This window comes from Lepidochelys kempii, chromosome 23, assembly GCF_965140285.1.
Source record: "Lepidochelys kempii isolate rLepKem1 chromosome 23, rLepKem1.hap1, whole genome shotgun sequence".
In the NCBI taxonomy this organism is placed as follows: Eukaryota; Metazoa; Chordata; order Testudines; family Cheloniidae; genus Lepidochelys; species Lepidochelys kempii.
In genome coordinates this window covers 7211390-7219650 of record NC_136402.1, presented here as the reverse complement: position 1 = coordinate 7219650, position 8261 = coordinate 7211390, and the positions used below count along the sequence as shown (strand labels likewise).

Sequence of the window (8261 nt, the reverse complement as noted above, 5' to 3'; positions counted from 1 at the left end):
GCCCCCGGCAGCTTGGGACCGTTGGGTTCTGTCACCAGCCCTGGGAGGGGAGGGGGTGTGACGAAGTGGGACTGTTCTTAATGTTTCCTCTGAATATTGTGGGGGTGCCTCAGTTTCCCCTAGGCAGTTCTTAAGTATCTAGGTGGTGGGATAAGGGTGTATGATCATTGCAGAGCACTAGAGGGCAGGTGTGTGCAGGGGTCTGGACACAGAGAATGGCCGACACCCTGTTTCCTGGCAACTGATGGCCTGGGCCCTTCCCCCCTGCAAGGTGAGAGCGAAAGGGTTGGAGAACAAAGGAATCCGGTGACCTCCTGGGCCGGAAAAGGGACAAAGCCCAGAGGAGGGCGGGGGCTGGAGATAGTTTCACTTTGGAGCTGGCTGGGGAAGTGGAGTGAAGTGCAGACGTGGTTCTCTGGCTCACTGCCACCCAAAATGGACCCAGCTGAGGGCTCCTGTTCTCTGCACCTACAAGCTCTGAGTTAGACCATGTTCCTGTCATCTAATAAACCTCTGTTTTACTGGCTGGCTGAGAGTCACGTCTGACTGTGAAGTTGGGGTGCAGGACCCTCTGGCTTCCCCAGGACTCCACCTGGGTGGACTCGCCGTGGGAAGTGCACGGAGGGGCAGAGGATGCTGAATGCTCCGAGGTCAGACCCAGGAAGGTGGAAGTTGTGTGAGCTGTGTGTCCTGAAGACTGGCTGCTCACAGAAAGGAGACTTCCCCAGAGTCCTGACTGGCTTCGTCTGGAGCAGTTCCAGAGTATCACCAGGAGGCCCCATGACAGTGGGGTCTAGTGGTTAGAAAGGGGGGCTGGGAGCCAGGACTCCTGGGTTCTATCCCAGCCCTGGAAAAGGGATAGGAAACCCCTACCTGGATACGTCACCATATCACAAAACCCATCACCCCTGGCTCAGATTGACCGCCCCAGTGTGGATGCTGCCTTGGATTTGCATCACCAGGGCGCCATCTCGCTATTATTTTGCACCACTTGCATTTCAGACAATCACAGAATATCAGGGTTGGAAGAGACCTCAGGAGGTATCTAGTCCAACCCCCTGCTCAAACCAGGACCAATCCAAACTAAATCATCCCAGCCAGGGCGTTGTCAAGCCAGGCCTTAAAAACTTCTAAGGATGGAGACTCCACCACCTCCCTAGGTAACCCATTCCAGTGCTTCACCAACCTCCTAGTGAAATAGTGTTTCCTAATATCCCACCTAGACCTCCCCGACTGCAACTTGAGACCATTGCTCCTTGTTCTGTCATCTGCCACCACTGAGAACAGCCGAGCTCCATCCTCTTTGGAGCCCCCCTTCAGGTAGTTGAAGGCTGCTATCAAATCCCCCCTCACTTTTCTCTTCTGCAGACTAAATAACCCCAGTTCCCTCAGCCTCTTCTCGTGCGTCATGTGCCCCAGCCCCCTAATCATTTTCATTGCCCTCTGCTGGACTCTCTCCAATTTGTCCACATCCCTTCTGTAGTGGGGGGATCAAAACTGGACGCAATACTCCAGATGTGGCCTCACCAGTGCCGAATAGAAGGGAATAATCTCGTCCCTCGATCTGCTGGCAACACTCCTATTAATGCAGCCCAATATGCCTTTGGCCTTCTTGGCAACAAGGGCACTCTGATACTCATATCCAGCTTCTCGTCCACTGTAATCCCCAGGTCCTTTTCTGCAGAACTGCCGCTTAGCCAATCGGTCCCCAGCCTGTAGCAGTGCCTGGGATTCTTCCATCCGAAGTACAGGACTCTACACTTGTCCTTGTTGAACCTCATCAGATTTCTTTTGGCCCAATCCTCCAATTTGTCTAGGTCACTCTGGACCCTATCCCTACCCTCCAGTGTATCTACCTCTTCCCCCAGCTTAGTGTCATCTGTGAATTTGCTGAAGGTGCAATTAATCCCATCATCCAGGTCATTGATAAAGATGTTGAACAAAACCAGCCCCAGGACCAACCCCTGGGGCACTCCGCTTGATACCGGCTTCCAACTAGACATCAAGCTGTTGATCACTACCCATTGAGTCTGACAATCTAGCCAGCTTCTATCCACCTTATAGTCCATTCATCCAATCCATACGTTTTTAACTTGCCGGCAGTAATACTTTGGGAGACCGTATCAAAAGCTTTGCCGTATCACAACCACCACTTTCCCCATATCCACAGAGCCAGTTATCTCATCACAGAAGGCATGACTTGCCCTTGGTGATTCCACGTTGGCTGTTCCTTATCACCTTCCTCTTCTCCAAATGGTTCAAAATGGATCCCTTGTGGACCTGCTCCATGAATTTGCCGGGGACTGAAGTGAGGCTGACCAGTCTGTAATTCCCCGGGTTCTCTTTTTTCCCTTTTTTAAAGATGGGCACTATATTTGTCTTTTTCCAATCGTCCGGGACCTCCCCCGATCACCACGAGTTTTCAAAGATAATGGCCAATGGCTCTGCAATCACATCAGCCAAGTCCCTCAGCACCCTTGGATGCATTAGATCTGGACCCATGGGCTTGTGCACGTCTCGCTTTTCTAAATAGTCCTTAACCTGTTCTTTCACCACTGAGCACTGCTCACCTCCTCCCCATACTGTGTTGTCCAGTGCAGCAGTCTGGGAGCTGACCTTGTCTGTGAAGACTGAGGCAAATAAAGCATTGAGTACTTCACCTTCTTGCACCTCATGTGTCACTAGGCTGCCTCCCACTTTCAGTAAAGGGCCCACACATTCCCTGACCTTCTTCTTGTTGCTAACATACCCGTAGAAACCCTTCTTGTTCCCCTTCACATCCCTTGCTAGCTGCAACTCCAGTTGTGCCTTGGCCTTCCTGATTACACCCCTGCATACCCAAGCAATATTTTTATACTCCTCCCTAGTCATCTGTCCAAATTTCCACTGCTTGTAAGCTTCCTTTTGGAGTTTAAGCACCAGCGCGTGGGGGCAGCCCAAGCAGAAATCCCCTCCCCCCCGACACACATGAGAGAGGTGCTGGGGGCTGTGCTGGGGGCGATGACAGTGGGGTCAGGCATCAGGGCACGTGGCTGTTGGGTGCGTTGCTGGACTCTGGAGAGACCGCCCCTTCTGCCACCAACCTGCCCCACTGGAGCCCAGCACAGCGCCCTCTGCTACCCATGTCTGCCACCATCTCTCCGCTCCACGAAGCTCCCACGACCTGCCTGGGGCAGCAACAGACCCTCTTGCTCCCCAGTTATAACACCTGGCCCTGAGCTAGCCCCTTTCTCCAGCAGATCTCAACGCCCTTCACAAAGGAAGTTGGCATCACTATCCCCACTTTATAGATGAGGAAACTGAGGCACACAAGGGGGACGTGACTTAACCAAGGTCACTCCACAGGCCGACCATGTGTGTATGCAAAAGCCTGAGGACTTTAACTGGACCGGTCTAGTTAAAACATTACAACACCCCCCAACCCCATCCATGGGGATGCCGTAAAACCAGTACAAAGGTTTGTTGACTGGTAGAGGCCAAATTACTAACAGACCTCAGGCCAACTGGTGACCCAAACTCCCGAGATGCTTTGGGAATGCTGCTAAACTCTCACAGGCAGTGAAAAATGCCAGTTTGCTAAAGTTTGTAGCCTAGCGCCCTGTTATTTGCGTAGCCACGCAACTATGCGAGAAATGTACTAACCACAAACAAATGGAAATGTATAAATAACATAGTGATGGTAAAAGTTTATGCTTAAGCAGCAGATGTGTGATTGTGTGCTGGGAAGTCTATGATATTTACCAGACACAAATTTTGCAGGCGACAGACTGATCCCCGTGATGTCTTTTGCCATGGCTTGCATACAGCTTGGACTACTTATAGGTAACTTAGTTCCAGCTTATCTCTTCCTCTTTCCCAATGCAAGGCTGTATGCAAGCCGTGGCAAAAGACATCACGGGGATCAGTCTGTCGTTTACGTCAACGGCTGCAAAATTTGGTTCAGCAGACTTGGTAATGGATCTGCCTTTCTGTTTGAGCGCTGTACTAATAACTAATAAATACTGGCTGGGGCTTGGGTCCTTGAGGTCTCTTTAAGTAGGAAGTAAGATCGAAGCTGAATTGGTAATAAATCTGCTTCCCTGGGGGATCCTCCAACCCAAGTTTACCGGCTGGAACCGGACCGGGCAGGGTAACAACCTCTGTGTTGGGAGTAAAGACCTAGCCGTGTGTGGAGACTCTGGCTGGGACGGTCTAGGGGCCTACAGGGGAGGGGAAAAGTTTGAAGAAGAGATGTAAGACTAGATCCAGCGAAACGTTAACTCCATCAAGAGTAAAATGCGGGCAAAGAATGGCCGAAATAGTAAAGGAGGGCTTGGATTGTTTGTAAAGAAATGTGCTGTTATGCATGGAGGATCTGGGGCCGCACAGCGGCCGGCCGGCCTGTGGGATCACACGTGTGCACTGCTTGTCTCTGAGGCTGACCAGAGAGTGGAGGGGAAAGCATGACCTGGGGCGGCAGCTCAGCATCAGGCGCGCGAGGCTTTTAATCAGAAGCTTAAGGAAGTGACAGAAAATGCTCAGAAAGGGAAGCTGCAAAATGGGGAAGTCAATGGGCGGCTGGCGAGCGCCGCAAGGAAAGGGGAAGGCGGGCGAGGGGAAGGAGCTCAGGAGACGGTGCAGACGTGGGGTTGTCAGAAACGGGCGGAGGATGGTGGAAGTGCTCATTGGCCAGCACAGGAGCAATTGGCTGCGGTGACACTGGGAGCACCGGGGAAGCCGGCTGAGTGCAAGGAGGACCCGGAGGATGTGATGGAGCAGGACAAGCCTCATCGTTAATAATGCAGCCGAGCCGTGTTGGAAGTTAAGAAAATGAACTGTGTGCTGGAAGGAAAAGGTTTGGGGGCACCCCGAGTAAGGAGGGGCGTGGGAGAGATCGGCTCAGGGGCTCTAGAGAGAACTGGGGTAGGAGGCTGCCAGCCGACCGGGCGGGTTTGTGGAGGCCGGGTGCTGGCATGATGGCAGAATGCTTCTTAAACGCAACGTCAAAACCTGACATTGTGACAGGCCATGGCAGAAATGCCAGACAGAGGAGAAACCTGTCCAGGCACTAAGTCAATGGGTTCCCCAAGGATGCCGGACAGCGCTTGGTTCCACCCATTTCTGTAGGGGGAAATGGGCCAGAGACGGCAGTTCCCTCCCAGACCCTGCACAAAGCAGGTTGGACGAAGTGTGGGTATTTCCAGAGTTCATTGTATTACAAATGCAAATGGGTCTGGAGTCTGGGAGGATGGGACGTGATTCTTCTGGGGGAGACATGACTCCAGCAAACCCTGGGAAGGGTCAGAACCATCACAGGACACTTGTAAAACGACCGACCAGCCAAGGCGGGGATGCAAATTCCCACCTCTGCCCCCAGCCTTTCGAAGCGACGCCCTGGGGAGCGAGACACTGGCTGTGAATGACCTGTTCCCAGATAGAGGGACCGGCCTGTGGCACTCACAGATTCCCAGGGGTCATGTTCGCAGCAGAAGCTGTGCTGAGCTTGGAAGCACTGAAAAGCCCGTGGGTGGGTTTGACGGGCTGCACCCCGGCCGGAGCCCTGGCTGGAGTCAGGGAAGGGATCCCTGGTAAGCCCATTAGCAGGTGGGTGGGTTCGCTGATTGGTTTAACATGTGTTCTTGGCAGTGCTGTCACCGTAAGCACCGAGGATTGTCCCCCCACCGGGGCTGTAATGTGTTAACTAGCCTGGGACAGTTACACTCCTACAGCATTTGTGTGTGGGGCTGGAGCCGTGGCAATGGGGTGGGGTGGGGGCCAGCAAAGGCCTCTGTGACACCGCCCCATGCCGGCGTTATTGACACGTTTCCCTGCAGCCGTCCTGACGTCCCGCAACGAAAACCTGGCCAGAGATTTTGCTCCGTGAAATGTTTTGAGATGGTGATGTCGGGAGATGGAAACCCAGCTGGGAATTTCCTGCAGGGCAGCGGCTCCCAGCGCTGTTCTCCTGCCCCACATCTGGGCCCGCTACAGCCCTCACTCGACCCCCAGCTCTGTCCAGGTGGGGCCCTTGGTGCCTTCCATAAGGGGTGTTACACACAGCGCCACCTAATGGCCAAACAGTGCAATACAGGTTAGGGCCCCTCCATTCCAGTCCTTTTCCTCAGTGGGTCTTTAGCTCCATGGCAGAGGATTGAGCTTCTAGCTCTGATGGTCCCAGGTTCAAACCCAGGCCGGGCCAGCGACGACCCTGGGGGAGCTGCCGAGAGCGATGGGGAGGGGAGGGTGCGGCCGACGTGCCCATGCGGGTCTCACATTGCGCTCTGCCTGCAGCTTCCTGATCGGTGAAGATGAGAGTCTACAAGGGCAGAGGCTGGAGCAGCATGGGGGCCCATGCCAAGAACTGGAACGATAAGTCACTGGGAATCAGCTTCCTGGGCAGCTTCTCTCCCGTCTGTACAGATTTCCCTGCTAGGCCCCCAGGGGAACTGGGAAGTTCACAGCTGCTCTTGGTTCCACCACGGTGGGGCACTGGGCTGGGGCACAGGGTCAGGAAAGGGAGGGGGAGGGGGAGCGTGGCGAAGCAAATGTGTGTGTGGAGGCGGGGAGCCGCATTACCAAACACAATGGTGGGGGAGAAAGACACTGACATGGCCAATCAAGAACGGGGCTAGAGGGTGTTTATTTACTCAGGCCACATTCACATCCCCTGAGCAGCAGAGAGGGGCCAGGGGCGTGTGTGAAATTAACAGGGGGCTGCTGGTGTCCTGCAGAAACAGCCCCTGACAACACCACCCTGACCGCTGCCAAGAGCCTGATCCAATGTGCTGTCTACAGGGGCTTCCTGAGTGAAAGCTACACCCTGAAGGGGCATTGCAACGTGAAGTCAACCCAATGCCCCGGGGACGCCCTCTATGAGGCCATAAGCCAGTGGCCTGAGTTTGAAGCCTGAGTCCCTGCAGCCTCGGGGCAGCCCCTGCGCCCATCGGTGACCCCGCCCGCGGCTTCTGCCTGCTTGAGCTACACCTCTGCCCCCCAGCAGGGGGCGGCCTCTCACTTCTCACCCACCTGCTGCCTCCTGGGGCCCGGAGAGCAGGGCTCTGAGAGTTGGGGTTACGCTCCCGTCTCCCCTGGGCTCTGCTGCCTCCCCCACCCCCGGGGGCTCAGATTTCTAATGGCGCCTGGGAGCCACCTGCCTCCCCCAGGCTACTTCCTTCGGCAGACGCCAGGCCTAGCCCCTCGCTCCCGCCCGCAACGGGCATGTCAGCTTAGCCCAGGTCCACACACAGCCACGCCCAGGGTCTTACAGCGTCCAGGGGGGTGGGGCCAAGCCTCAGCCGAGCTCTGTGGCGACGGCCCTGCCAATCCCTGGGCAGCTCAGGAAACATCGCCTCCATTCCCGTGTGAAACGTCTGAGCAATGATCAATTCCAGAGTCAAATCCACCTCTGCCCCCAGCCCCCCCCGAGCTCTGCAGCGAAGATTTCATCTGGAATCCCCCAGAAACCAGTCGCTAGTTAACCCCCCACAAAGGGAACCCAAGTGTCCCTGAGCCCTGACACTTGGCTCTGCCTGGCCCCCGCAGGGTCTGCCTCTCAAAGCTTTCAGCGCTCGCCCCTTTCGCCCCGACAGTCCGTTCCCACGAGCCTCTCTTACCGAGGGGGGCAAAGTGTTTGGACGGGGAAGGACCCGTCGGGTGGGTCGCAGAGTCCCACAAAGGGGTTTTTAGTTCAAGTGCAATTTGCCTTTACCTCAGCGCCCCGCGGCTTAGTGCTTGCTTTGCTTGGGAGCTACTGAGCAGTGACAATAAACCAGCTTCTAGCACATGAAAAGTTGAAGTGCCGGGAATCATTTCATCTCCTGTTAAACCATAACCACCCTGCCGCTGGGCTGGGCTGGGCGAGCTGAGAGGGTGTGATTATGGTCTGTCAGATTAGCACTAAGAGGCCTCCTTGGGCTAGGTGCTATATACACAGAACATGAGACAGACAGTCTCTGCCCTAAATAGCTCACAGTCTAATTAGACAAAGGATGGGAGGGGAAACTGAGGCACAGGGAGGGGAAAAGGGTTTTACCCAAACTCACAGGGCCAGTTAGTGGCAGAGCGTGGAACAGATCCCATGGGTGCAGTCAAGTGCTCTGCCCACTAGGCTGTGCTGCCTCTCAATCCAGAGGGAGGAGGTGGAGAGGAACCAAGGGGGTGCTGGTTCCGCATGGGTCACACACAGTCAGGCCCGGCAGCCCTGAGCTGAAGGAAGGGGAGGGGAGCTGGGGTTTGCGCCTGCTGATGGGAGCTGGGGCTGCGGCTGGAGACTGGCAGGAGGG

General features: G+C 55.2%; 1 pseudogene; it reads left to right on the top strand.

Moving 5' to 3' along the window:
* The first annotated feature begins 4809 nt into the window (after window positions 1-4809).
* On the top strand, window positions 4810-6952 carry LOC140902071 (peptidoglycan-recognition protein SB1-like; annotated as a pseudogene).
* Window positions 6953-8261: the final 1309 nt, after the last annotated feature.